The 12,944-nt window shown below is 38.7% G+C and overlaps 1 protein-coding gene across 2 annotated transcripts in view; it reads right to left on the reverse strand.

Moving 5' to 3' along the window:
• Ssxbl1 (SSX family member B like 1) overlaps positions 1-12,944 on the reverse strand; it is a 40,621-nt gene that overhangs the window by 12,490 nt on the left and 15,187 nt on the right. The gene's annotated exons all lie outside the window — the stretch shown is intronic.

Below are 12,944 nucleotides of genomic sequence, written 5' to 3' on the forward strand. Positions count from 1 at the left end.
TTCATGATCAAGTAGGCTTCATCCCAGGCATGCAGGGATGGTTTAATATACGGAAAACCATCAATGTAATCTACTGTATAAACAAACTGAATGTTGTTGTAAAAATATAAAAATGTAAAAATAAAAAAATAAAAAAGTAAGGTTGTCTTTTTCCTTGCTATGTCCTGCACCGTGGTGTCCCAAGATATCTGCTAGATATCTTGGTGGAAACACATCCAAAATCTGCAGTGGACCAGACCAGTTGCCCCACACTCCATTACATTACTTAAATCTATACATTAAAGAACACACAACACAATAACCTTTGATCAAATTGGTAAGATATAATTGCCCACTTAAACATACAAAGCCTAGTACCGTGCATCCTTTAGGAACATTAATAACAACCTGTAAATACACAGAGTGAGATCTTAACATCGCCTGCCATATTTTCCTGCCATGGCTTCTCTCCCTCTCCTCTTCCTGTCTCCTTTCTGTTCTAGTCTCCTTCTCTTCCTTCAAACTTCTCTCCCGCCCATACTTCCTTCTCATCCAGTGACAGACCTCCTCCTATCTTGTACCTGCCTCACCTATAACATCATCCCACATTTCACCCTTTTTGTCTAATTTAAAAAAACTTTTCTCTCAAGTATAAGCTGAGCACAACTATTATCATTTTGTAGTTAAGAGCATAAAATATATCTAACACCCAGTCCAACACTATATCAGTTAAACAGAACATTTAGTTATCCATTCCAGCTTAAGAAAGGCTTAAAATCTGTATTATATCTTGGCTAGCTTGTATACTATCTCATAACTATCCAATAAAATATGTATATTTAGAGTTAAACAGCCTGATCAGCTATGAGACTGTAATGTCTTCAACCACATCAGAAATCTGGGAATGACCAAATATCTATACACAAAGGAAGCCTAACATGACTTCCAGAAATGAGTGGTTGTCGAGACAAATCTACACTAGCACAGTCCCCTGTTAGCCACATGTGAGCCCAAGTCTTCAGCCTTAGGCCCTAAATAACTGACAGACTCTTGAAATTCAGATTTTGAAGGGCTGATCACCCTGTCTTGGCAGGGTTTATCAGTCAACTATTCTGCATAATTTGTCCTTTTCTGGACAGTATTAGTCTGCAGATGAAACAGGCAGTTTTGTACAGTGGCTGCCTAGCCACAAAGTATTGCCTCACCTGGAGGTAGAGGTGTTCAAATTCTTCGTTAAATCCGCCAAAGGGGAACTGTTAGGAGCAGATATGTCTCAACAAAAAATAAATAACTTTAAATTTCAAATTTTGTGGATTTCTGACATTTTTGAAAACCATCTACCTATATAAGACAATCTGTATTGTTGTCTTTATATCTCAATAATATCTTGAAAGTTCTCTCACTAAGTCAGTAATGTTTGTTATTTGGCCCTTAACTCACATGTGTAATCAACTCAGAAGTTTGTAATGACATCAATAGAAGGACTGTCTCTAAACCTTGTACTTTTAAACCTTTAACAAATTAATTCTATATCAAAACAAAGATATAATTTTAGCTTAGTTAACAAATGAGACTACGACTGTATAACTCAATCTAGCTAATTCCTCCCTGTTAAATTACAAACATTTCTAAATTCATAAAAAAACAACGTTAGAATAACCCCTTTCAGCCCCCCAAAGTCCAGGGAATTGGGGTGACGACTCCTCTATAACTTATTCAAGCTCTACATGAGCTTTGAAATTGCTTGGTGATAAGTGGTAGGAAGAATGAAGCAAATTCTGTAGCCAATGTGTCCTGACTGGACCCAGCTGAAAGTCCTTGAGACCAGGAATCCAAGTAGGCACACTCTGTAAAATACAACTCTCAAGACAAAAGTTTAGAATTGAAATCTCTTTTTTTTTTATTAACTTGAGTATTTCTTATATACATTTCGAGTGTTATTCCCTTTCCCGGTTTCTGAGCAAACATCCCCCTAATCCCCCCCTCTCCACTTCTTTATGGGTGTTCCCCTCCCCATCCTCCCCCATCGCCGCCTTCCCCGCAACAATCTAGTTCACTGGGGGTTCAGTCTTAGCAGGACCCAGGGCTTCCCCTTCCACTGGTGATCTTACTAGGATATTCATTGCTACCTATGAGGTCAGAGTCCAGGGTCAGTCCATGTATAGTCTTTTAGGTAGTGGCTTAGTCCCTGGAAGTTCTGGTTGCCCTTCAAGCTCTTCCAGTTCTTTCTCTGATTCCTTCAACGGGGGTCCTATTCTCAGTTCAGTGGTTTGCTGCTGGCATTCGCCTCTGTATTTGCTGTATTCTGGCTGTGTCTCTCAGGAGAGATCTACATCCAGTTCCTGTCAGCCTGCACTTCTTTGCTTCATCCATCTTGTCTAATTGGATATATATATATGGGCCACATGTGGGGCAGGCTCTGAATGGGTGAAATCTCTTTTTCTTTGATTCTCCTGCATTAATTTTTTCAGGCGGTCTACCTCTATCAAATCTGATCATTATGACTCTGTGAGGTTTCCAGAGCCTAATCATCCTTTTTGAAAACAAAAAGTCAAATTCTTTCTCCCAAAATACTGTGCTCCTTAGTCTGTAACCAGAAAAGCTTGTATCTTGCAATCTTTTCCAGAGTAATAATATAACCATAAAACTCAAAGTCACACCCATTAGGTAGATTAAACAATTTTTTAAAAAGGAAGTAAGCTAAACAATGAGCCTGATAGGCTTTTGCTATGACATCAGGAAATGAACTCAAAGTTCCCGTGGAGCCCACATTAGGAGAATTTAAGCTTCCTATTGTGGAATATCAAAAGTAATTACAAACCCTCGCTAGCCAGCATCAATGAGCCCTATGTCTTTAGTGGGGTAATTCATAAAACAAACCAAATACCTTCTATCAATTCCAATATCAATAAGCAACATATCAAACCAGAACTTTTGCCCAAAATATCTCAATCTGTTAAGCTCTCTACCCAGAGCCACAGATTTTTATTTAACCTTAATAACTTATATAATATATGTCTGCATTCACTCTCCCTGGTGTTACAGACATTCATCACAACTCTCTACTTGGAGTTAGTGACTAATTTTTCCCTATCTAAGTTCTGAACCATGGATGAAAATCCCCACCTGTTTCAGGTAATCTCTTTACTCTCTTCTTTCTAAAATCAAACTTAATCACTTTTTAATAATACCTGTAATTAAGAAGTAGCTTGTCTAACTAGGATTTCAACCCAAAATTCCCGTGGAATCCACGTTAAAAAGAATATGAGTATCCTGAAAGACTTTCTAAACAACTTTCTTTAAAAAGCAACTTTTAATCTCTAACTCTATGAGCTACCATTACTTATCACACAATAGGGGACCTACAGCCTGCCAGCCCAGGCTGCTTCCCCTTTTCTTTGTTTGAATTCCCGCCCTTGAGATATCACGTGACTTAAGATGGCTCCCACCCCCTCTTACTTGGAAAATAAAATTTTCTCTCAACTCTTAAGATTACTAGTGAATTCTTGCCCATCATCTTGGTCTGCCATCTGATGTTGTAAAAATATAAAGATAAAAAAAAGTAAGGTTGTCTTTTTCCCTGCTAGGTCCTGCACCATGGTGCCCCAAGGTATCTGCTAGATATCTTGGTGGAAACACATCCCAACTCTGCCGTGGCCCAGACGATTTGCCCATACTCCATTATATTACTTAAATCTATACATTAAAGAACATACAACACAATAACCTTTGACCCACTTGGTAAGATATAATTGCCCATTTAAACATACAAAGCCTGGTACCATCCATCCCTTAGGAACATTAATAACAACCTGTAAATACACAGAGCGAGATCTTAACATCACCTGACATATTATCCTGCCCCAGCTTCTCTCCCTCTCATCCTACTGTCTCCTTTCTGTTCTAGTCTCCTCCTCTTCCTTCAAACTTCTCTCCCACCCATCCTTCCTTCTCATCCAATGACAGGCCTTCTCCTATCTTGTAACTGCGTCACCTATGACATCATCCTACAACTGAAAGATAAAGACCACATGATCATTTCATTAGATGCTGAGAAAGCATTTGACAAAATACAACACTCCTTCATGATAAAAGTCCTAGAAAGAACAGGAATTCCTAGCACATACCTAAACATAGTAAAAGCCATATACAAAAAACCAATAGCTAATATTAAACTAAACGAAGAGAAACTTGAAGAGAATAACACTAAAATAAGGGACTAGACGACTCTGCCCACTCTCGCCCTACTTATTCAAGTTCTTGAAGTGGTAGCCAGAGCAATCAGACAACAAAAGGAGATCAAAGGGATAGAGATTGGAAAAGAAGATGTCAAAATATCACTATTTGCAGAAGATATGATAGCATATTTAAGTGATCACAAAAGTTCCACCAGAAAACTACTAAAACTGATAAACACCTTCAGCAAAGTGGCTGTGTATAAAATTCACGCAAATAAATCAGTAGCCTTTCTCTACACAAAAGAGAAACAAGCCAAGAAAGAAATTAAGGAACCGACACCCTTCATAATAGTCAGAAATAATATAAAATACCTCGGTGTGACTCTAACCAAACAAGTGAAAGGTCTGTATAATAAGAATTTCAAGCCTCTGAAGAAAGAAATTGAAGAAGATCTCAGAAGATGGAAAGATCTCCCATGCTCATGGATTGGCAGGATTAATATAGTAAAAATGACCATTTTACCAAAAGCGATCTACAGATTCAATGAAATCCCCATCAAAATACCAATCCAATTCTTCACAGAGTTAGACAGAACAATTTGCAAATTCATCTGGAATAACAAAAAACCCAGGATAGCTAAAACTGTCCTCAACAATAAAAGGATTTCCTGGGTAATCACTATCCCTGAACTCAAGCAGTATTACAGAGCAATAGTGATAAAAACTACATGATATTGGTTCAGAGACAGACAGAGCAGTGGAATAGAATTAAAGACCCAGAAATGAACCCACACACTTAAGGTCACTTGATTTTTGAGAAACGTGCCAAAATCATCGAACCGAAAAAAAGATAGCATTTTTAGCAAACGGTGCTGGTTGAATTGGAGGTAGCATGTAGAAGAATGCAGATCGATAAATGCTTATCAACCTGTACAAAGCCTAAGCCCAAGTAGATCAAGGACCTCCATATCAAACCAGATACACTCAAATTAATAAAAGAAAATGTGGGGAAGAATCTCGAAAACATGAGCACTGGAGAACATTTCCTTGAACAAAACACCAATGCTTATGGTCTAAGATCAAGAATTGACAAATGGGATCTCATATTACTGCAAAGATTCTGTAAGGCAAAGGACACTCTTGTTAGGTCAAAATGGAAACCAACAGATTGGGAAAAGATGTTTACCAATCCTACAACTGATAGAGGGCTTATATCCAAACTATACAAAAAACTCAAGAAGTTAGACTGCAGGGAGTCAAATAACCCTATTAAAAATGTGGTTCAGCAGTTAACCCCATAATTTCTAAGGAAATAGAAGCAGTCATTAAAGGTCTCCAAACCAAAAAGAGCCCAGGTTCAGACGGGTTTAGTGCAGAATTCTATCAGACCTTCATAGAAGACCTCATACCAATACTATCCAAACTATTCCATAAAATTGAAAGAGATGGAGTACTACCGAATTCCTTCTATGAAGCCACAATTACTCTTATATCTAAACCACACAAAGACCCAACAAAGAAAGAGAACTTCAGACCAATTTCCCTTATGAATATCGACGCAAAAATACTCAATAAAATTCTGGCAAACTGAATCCAAGAGCACATCAAAACAATCATCCACCATGATCAAGTAAGCTTCATCCCAGGCATGCAGGGATGGTTTAATATATGCAAAACCATCAATGCAATCCATTATATAAACAAACTGAAAGAACAAAACAACATGATCATTTCATTAGATGATGAGAAAGCATTTGACAAAATTCAACACCTCTTCATGATAAAAGTCCTGGAAAGAATAGGAATTCAAGGCTCATACCTAAGCATAGTAAAAGCCATATACAGAAAACCAGTTGCTAACATTAAACTAAATGGAGAGAAACTTGACTCTTGAATCAGGGACTAGACAAGGCTGCCCACTCACTCCCTACTTATTCAATATAGTTCTTGGAGTTCTAGCCAGATCAATCAGACAACAAAAGGAGATCAAGGGCAAAAAGACTGGAAAAGAAGTAAAACTATGACTATTTGCAGATGATATGATAGTATGTTTAAGTGATCCCAAAAGTTCCACCAGAGAACTACTAAAGCTGATAAACAACTTCAGCACAGTGGCTGTGTATAAAATTAACTCAAATAAATCAGTAGTCTTCCTCTAGACAAAAGAGAAACAAGCCGTTAGGGAAACGACACCCTTCATAATAGACCCAAATAATATAAAGTACCTCAGTGTGACTTTAATCAAGCAAGATCTGTACAATAAGAACTTCAAGACTCTGAAGAAAGATATTTAAGAAGACCTCAGAAGATGGAAAGATCTCCCATTCTCATGGACTGGCAGGACTAATATAGTAAAAATTGCCATTTTACCAAAAGCGATCTACAGATTCAATGAAATCCCCATCAAAATACCAATCCAATCCTTCAAAGACTTAGAGAGAACAATTTGCAAATTCATCTGGAATAACAAAAAACCCAGGATAGCTAAAACTATCCTCAACAATAAAAGGATATCCGGGGGAATCACTATCCCTGAACTCAAGCAGTATTACAGAGCAATCGTGATAACAACTGCATGGTATTGGTACAGAGACAAACAGTAGACCAGTGGAGTAGAGTTGAAGACCCAGAAATGAACCCACACACTTATGGTCACTTGATTTTTGACAAAGGAGCCAAAACCATTCAATGGAAAAAAGATAGCATTTTCAGCAAATGGTGCTGGTTCAACTGGAGGTCAACATGTAAAAGAATGCAGATCGAACCATGCTTATCATCCTGTACAAAGCTAAAGTCCAAGTGGATCAAGGACATCCACATCACACCAGATACACTCAAACGAATAGAAGAAAAACTAGGGCAGTATCTTGAACACATGGGCACTGGAAAAAATTTCCTGAACAAAACACCAATGGCTTATGCTCTAAGATCAAGAATCGACAAATGGGATCTCATAAAACTGCAAAGTTTCTGTAAGGCAAAGGACACTGTGGTTAGGACAAAACAGCAACCAGCAGATTGGAAAAAGATCTTTACCACTTCTACAACAGATAGAGGGCTTATATCCAAAATATACAAAGAACTGAAGAAGTTAGACCGCAGGGAGACAAATACGCCTATTAAAAAATTGTGTTCTGAGCTAAACAAAGAATTCACAGCTGAGGAATGCCGAATGGCTGAGAAACACCTAAAGAAATGTTCAACCTTTTTAGTCATAAGGGAAATGCCAATCAAAACAACCCTGAGATTTCACCTGAGCCATTTCAGTGAGAATGGCTAAGATAAAAAACTCAGGTGACAGCAAATGCTGGCAAGGATGTGGAGAAAGAGGAACACTCCTCCATTGTTGGTGGGATTGCAGAATGGTACAACCATTCTGGAAATCAGTCTGGAGGTTCCTCAGAAAATTGGACATTGAACTACCTGAGGACCCAGGTATATCTCTCTTGGTCACATACCCAAAAGATGCCCCAACATATAAAAAAGACACGTGCTCCACTATGTTCATAGCAGCCTTATTTATAATAGCCAGAAGCTGAAAAGAACCCAGAAGCCCTTCAACAGAGGAATGGATATAGAAAATGTGGTACATCTACACAATGGAATATTACTCAGCTATCAAAAACAATGACATTATGAAATTCATAGGCAAATGGATGGAAATGGAAAATATCATCCTGAGTTAGGTAACACATTCACAGAAAAACACACATGGTATGCATTCATTGATAAGTGGCTATTAGCCCAAATGCTTGAATTGCCCTAGATGTACAGAACACATGAAACTCAAGACAGATGATCAAAATGTGAATGGTTCACTCCTTCTTTAAAAGGGGAACAAGAATACCTTTGGCAGGGAACAAGGAGGCAAAGATTAAAACAGAGGCAGAAGGAACACCTATTCAGGGCCTACCCCACATGTGGCCCATACATATACAGCCACTAGACAAGATGGATGAAGCAAAGAAGTGCAGGCCGACAGGAGCATGGATGTAGAGACACAGTCAGAATACAGCATATACATAGGCGAATGCCAGCAGCAATCCACTGAACATAGATCGGGACGCCCATTGAAGGAATCAGAGAAAGGACTGGAAGAGCTTGAAGGGGCTTGAGACCCCATGTGAACAACAGTGCCAAATAACCAGAGCTTACAGGGACTAAGCCACTAACCAAAGTCTATGCAAGGACTGACCCTGGACTCTGACCTCATAGGTAGCAATGAATAGCCTAGTAAGAGCACCAGTGGAAGGGGAAGCCCTTGTTCCTACTAAGACTGAACCCCCAGTGAATGTGACGGTTGGGGGGAGGGCGGTAATGGGGGAAGAATGGGAATGGGAACACCCATAAAGAAGGGAAGGGGGAGGGGTTAGGGGGATGTTGACCCGGAAACCAGGAAAGGGAATAACATTCGATATGTAAATAAGAAATACTCAAGTTAATAAAAAAATATATATTGTAAAAAGTTATAAACAAACATAAATAAGAAAAAATGGGGTTCAGAGCTATACAAAAAGTTCACAGCTGAGGAATGCCGAATGGCTGAGAAACACCTAAAGAATTGTTCAACATCTTTAGTCACAAGGGAAATGCAAATCAAAACAACCCTGCGATTTCACCTTACACCAGTGAGAATGGCTAAGATCAAAAACTCAGGTGACAGCAGATACTGGCAAGGATGTGGAGAAAGAGGAACACTCTTCCATTGTTGGTTGGATTGCAGACTGTTACAACCATTCTGGGAATCAGTCTGGATGTTCCTCAGAAAATTGGAAATTGAACTACCTGAGGCCCCAGCTATACATCTCTTGGGCATATACCCAAAAGATGCCCCAACATATAACAAAGACACATGCTCCACTATGTTCATAACAGCTTTATTTATAAAAACCAGAAGCTGGAAAGAACCCAGATGCCCTTCAACAGAGGAATGAATATAGAAAATGTGGTACATCTACACAATGGAATATTACTCAGCTATCAAAAATAATGACCTTATGAAATTCATAGGTAAATGGGTGGAATTGGAAAATATCATCTTGAGTGAGCTAACCCAATCACAGTAAAAACACACATGGTATGCACTCATTGATACATGGATATTAGCCCAAATGCTTGAATTGCCCTCGATGCACAGAACACATGAAACTTGTGAAGGATGACCAAAATGCGAATGCTTCACTCCTTCTTTAAAAGGGGAACAAGAATACCCTTGGGAGGGTATAGGGAGGCAAAGTTTAGAACAGAGACAGAAGAAACACTCATTCAGAGCCTGCCCCACATGTGGCAGATATATATACAGCCACCAAACAGATAAGATGGATGTAGCAAAGAAGTACAGGCCGACTGGAACCGCATGTAGATATCTCCTGAGAGACACAGCCAGAATATGGCAAATACAGAGGCGAGTGCCAGCAGCAAACCACTGAACTGAGAACGGGACCCCCATTGAAGGAATCAGAGAAAGAACTGGAAGAGCTGAAGGGGCTTGAGACCCCATATGAACAACAATGCCAAACAACCAGAGCCTCCAGGGACTTAGCCACTACCCAAAGACTATACATGGACTGACCCTGGGCTCCAACCTCATAGGTAGCAATGAATAGCCTAGTAAGAGCACCAGTAGGAGGAAAAGCCCTTGGTCCTGCCAAGACTGAACCCCCAGTGAATGTGATTGTTGCGGAGAGGGCGGTAAAGTGGGGAGGATGGGGAGGAGAACACCCTTATAGAAGGGGAGTGGGAAGGGTTGGGGGATGTTGGCCTGGAAACCGTAAAAGTGAATAACAATCAAAGTGTAAATAAGAAATACTCAAGATAATAAAGATGGAAAAAATAAAAATGGAAATAGAAACAATAAAGAAAGCAAAAAGGGAGAAAACCCTGGAGACAGAAAACCTAAGGAAGAGATCAGATGTCATAGATACAAGCATCACAATCTGAATGCAAGAGAATGAAGAGAGAGTCTCTGGGGCAAAGATACGTAGAATACATTGACACAACTGTCAAAGATAATGTAAAATGCCAAAAGCTGTAGCCCCAAACATCCAGGAAATCCAGGACACGAGGAGAAGATCAAACCTAAAGATAATAGGTATAGAAGAGAGTGAAGATTTCCAACTTAAAGGGCCAATAAATATACATTCAGGAAAATTTAGAAAACTTTCCTGACCTAAGGAAAGAGATACCCTTAAACATAAAGGAACCTACAGTACTCCAAATAGATTGGCCTAGAAGAGAAATACCTACCGTCACATAATAGTTAAAATACCAAATGCACAAAACAAATAAAGAATATTAAAAGCAGTAAGGGAAAAAGGTTAAGCGACATAAAAAGGCAGATCTATAAGAAGTACACCAGACATCTCACTAAGGCTGTGAAAGCCAGAACATCCAAAACAGATGTCATATAGACCCTAAGATAATACATATGCCAGCCGAAGTTACTGTATCCAGCAAAAGTCTCTAATAACATAGATGGAGGAACCAAGATATTTCATGAAAAAAAAACAAATTTACATAATATATTTCTACAAATCCAGCCCTACAAAGGATAATAGATTGAAAACTACAACACAAGGAGAGAAACTACACTGTGCAAAAGAAATAATGTAATTTCCTTGCAATGAAACAAAAAGAGAGACACACAAACATAATTATACCTCAAACAATGAAAATAGGAAGTGACAATCACTATTCCTTAATATCTCTCAACATCAATGAACTCAAGTCCCCAATGAAAAGGCATAGACTAATAGACTGGATATGTAAAGAGGACCCAGCATTTTGCTGCATACAGAAAATACACCTCAGAGACAAAGACAGTCACTACCTCAGAGTTAACAGCTGGAAAAAACTTTCCAAGCAAATGGTCCAAAGATAAAAGGTGAAGTTGCCTTTCTAATATCGAATAAACTTGACTTTCAGCAAAAAGTCATCAAAAAAGATAAGAAAGGACACTTCATATTCATCAACAGAAAAATCCACCAAGATGAAATCTCAATCTGAAATATCCATGCTCCAAATGCAAGGGCACCTACATTCATAAAAGAAACCTTACTAAAGCTCAAATCAAACATTGCACATCACACTATAATAGTAAGAGATTTCAGCAGTCCAATCACATCAATGGACAGATCGTGGAAACAGAAATTAAACAGAGACATAGAGAAACTAACAGAAGTTATGAACCAAATGGATTTAGCAAATCTTTATAGAACATTCAATCCTAAAACTAAAGGATATACCTTCTTCTCAGCACCTCATGGTACCTTCTCCAAAACTGACCATACAATCAGTCAACAACAGGCCTCAACAGATATAGGAAGATAGAAATAATTGTATGCATCCTATCAGATCACCACAGACTAAGGCTGGTCTTCAATAATGAGAACAAGCCCACATATACGTGGAAGTTGAACAATGCTCTACGCAGTGACAACCTGATCACAGGAGAAATAATGAAAAAAATTAAGGACTTCTTCGAATTTAATTAAAAAGAAGAAACAATATACCCAAACTTATGGGACACAATGAAAGCAGTGCTAAGAGGAAAACTCATACCTCTGAGTGCCTACAAAAAGAAATAGGAGAGAGCATATGTCAGCAGCTTGACAGCACACCCAAAACTCTAGAATAAAAAGAAAGAAATACACCCAGGAGGAGTAGAAGGCAGGAAATAATCAAATTCAGGGATGAAATCAACAAAGAAGAAACAAAAGAATTATACAAAGAATCAACCAAACCAGGAACTGGTTCTTTGAGAAAATCAACAAGGTAGATAAATCATCAGCCAGTCTAACCAGAAGGCACAGAGTATATCCAAATTAAAAAAAATCAAAAATGAAAAGAGAGACATAACAACAGAATCAGGAAATTTAAAAAGTCATCAGTTCCTACTACCAAAGCCTATATTCAACAAAACTGGAAAATCTGGAGAAAATGGACAATTTTATAGACAGATACCAGGTATCAAAGGTAAATCAGGAGCAAATAAACCATGTCAACAGCACCACAACTCCTAAAGAAATAGAAGCAGCTATTAAAATTCTCCCAACCACTGGAAATAAGTCTGGAGGTTCCTCAGAAAATTGGAAATTGAACTACCTGAGGACCCAGGTATACCTGTCTTAGGCATATACCCAAAAGATGCCCCAACATATAACAAAGTCACATGCTCAACTATGTTCATAACAGCTTTATTTATAATAGGCAGAAGCTGGAAAGAACCCAGATGCCTTTCAACAGAGGAACGAATACAGAAAATGTGGTACATCTACACAATGGAATATTACTCAGCTATCAAAAACAATGACATTATGAAATTTATAGGCAAGTGGATGGAAATGGAAAATATCATCCTGAGTTAGGTAACACAATCACAGAAAAACACACATGGTATGCATTCATTGATAAGTGGCTATTAGCCCAAATGCTTGAATTGCCCTAGATGCACAGAACACATGAAACTCAAGAGGGATGACCAAAATGCGAATGCTTCATTCGTTCTTTAAAAGGGAAACATGAATACCCTTGGCAGGGAATAGGGAGGCAAAGTTTAAAACAGAGGCAGAAGGAACGCCCATTCAGAGCCTGCCCCACATGTGCCTCATACTTATACAGCCATCCAATTAGATAAGATGGATAAAGCAAAGAAGTGCAGGCCGACAGGAGCCGGATGTAGATCTCTCCTGAGAGACACAGCCAGAATACAGCAAATACATAGGCGAATGACAGCAGCAAACCACTGAACTGAGAACGGGATCCCCGTTGAAGGAATCAGAAAAAGGA

The sequence above is a fragment of the Rattus norvegicus genome, chromosome 15 (genome assembly GCF_036323735.1).
Source record: "Rattus norvegicus strain BN/NHsdMcwi chromosome 15, GRCr8, whole genome shotgun sequence".
NCBI lineage: Eukaryota > Metazoa > Chordata > Mammalia > Rodentia > Muridae > Rattus > Rattus norvegicus.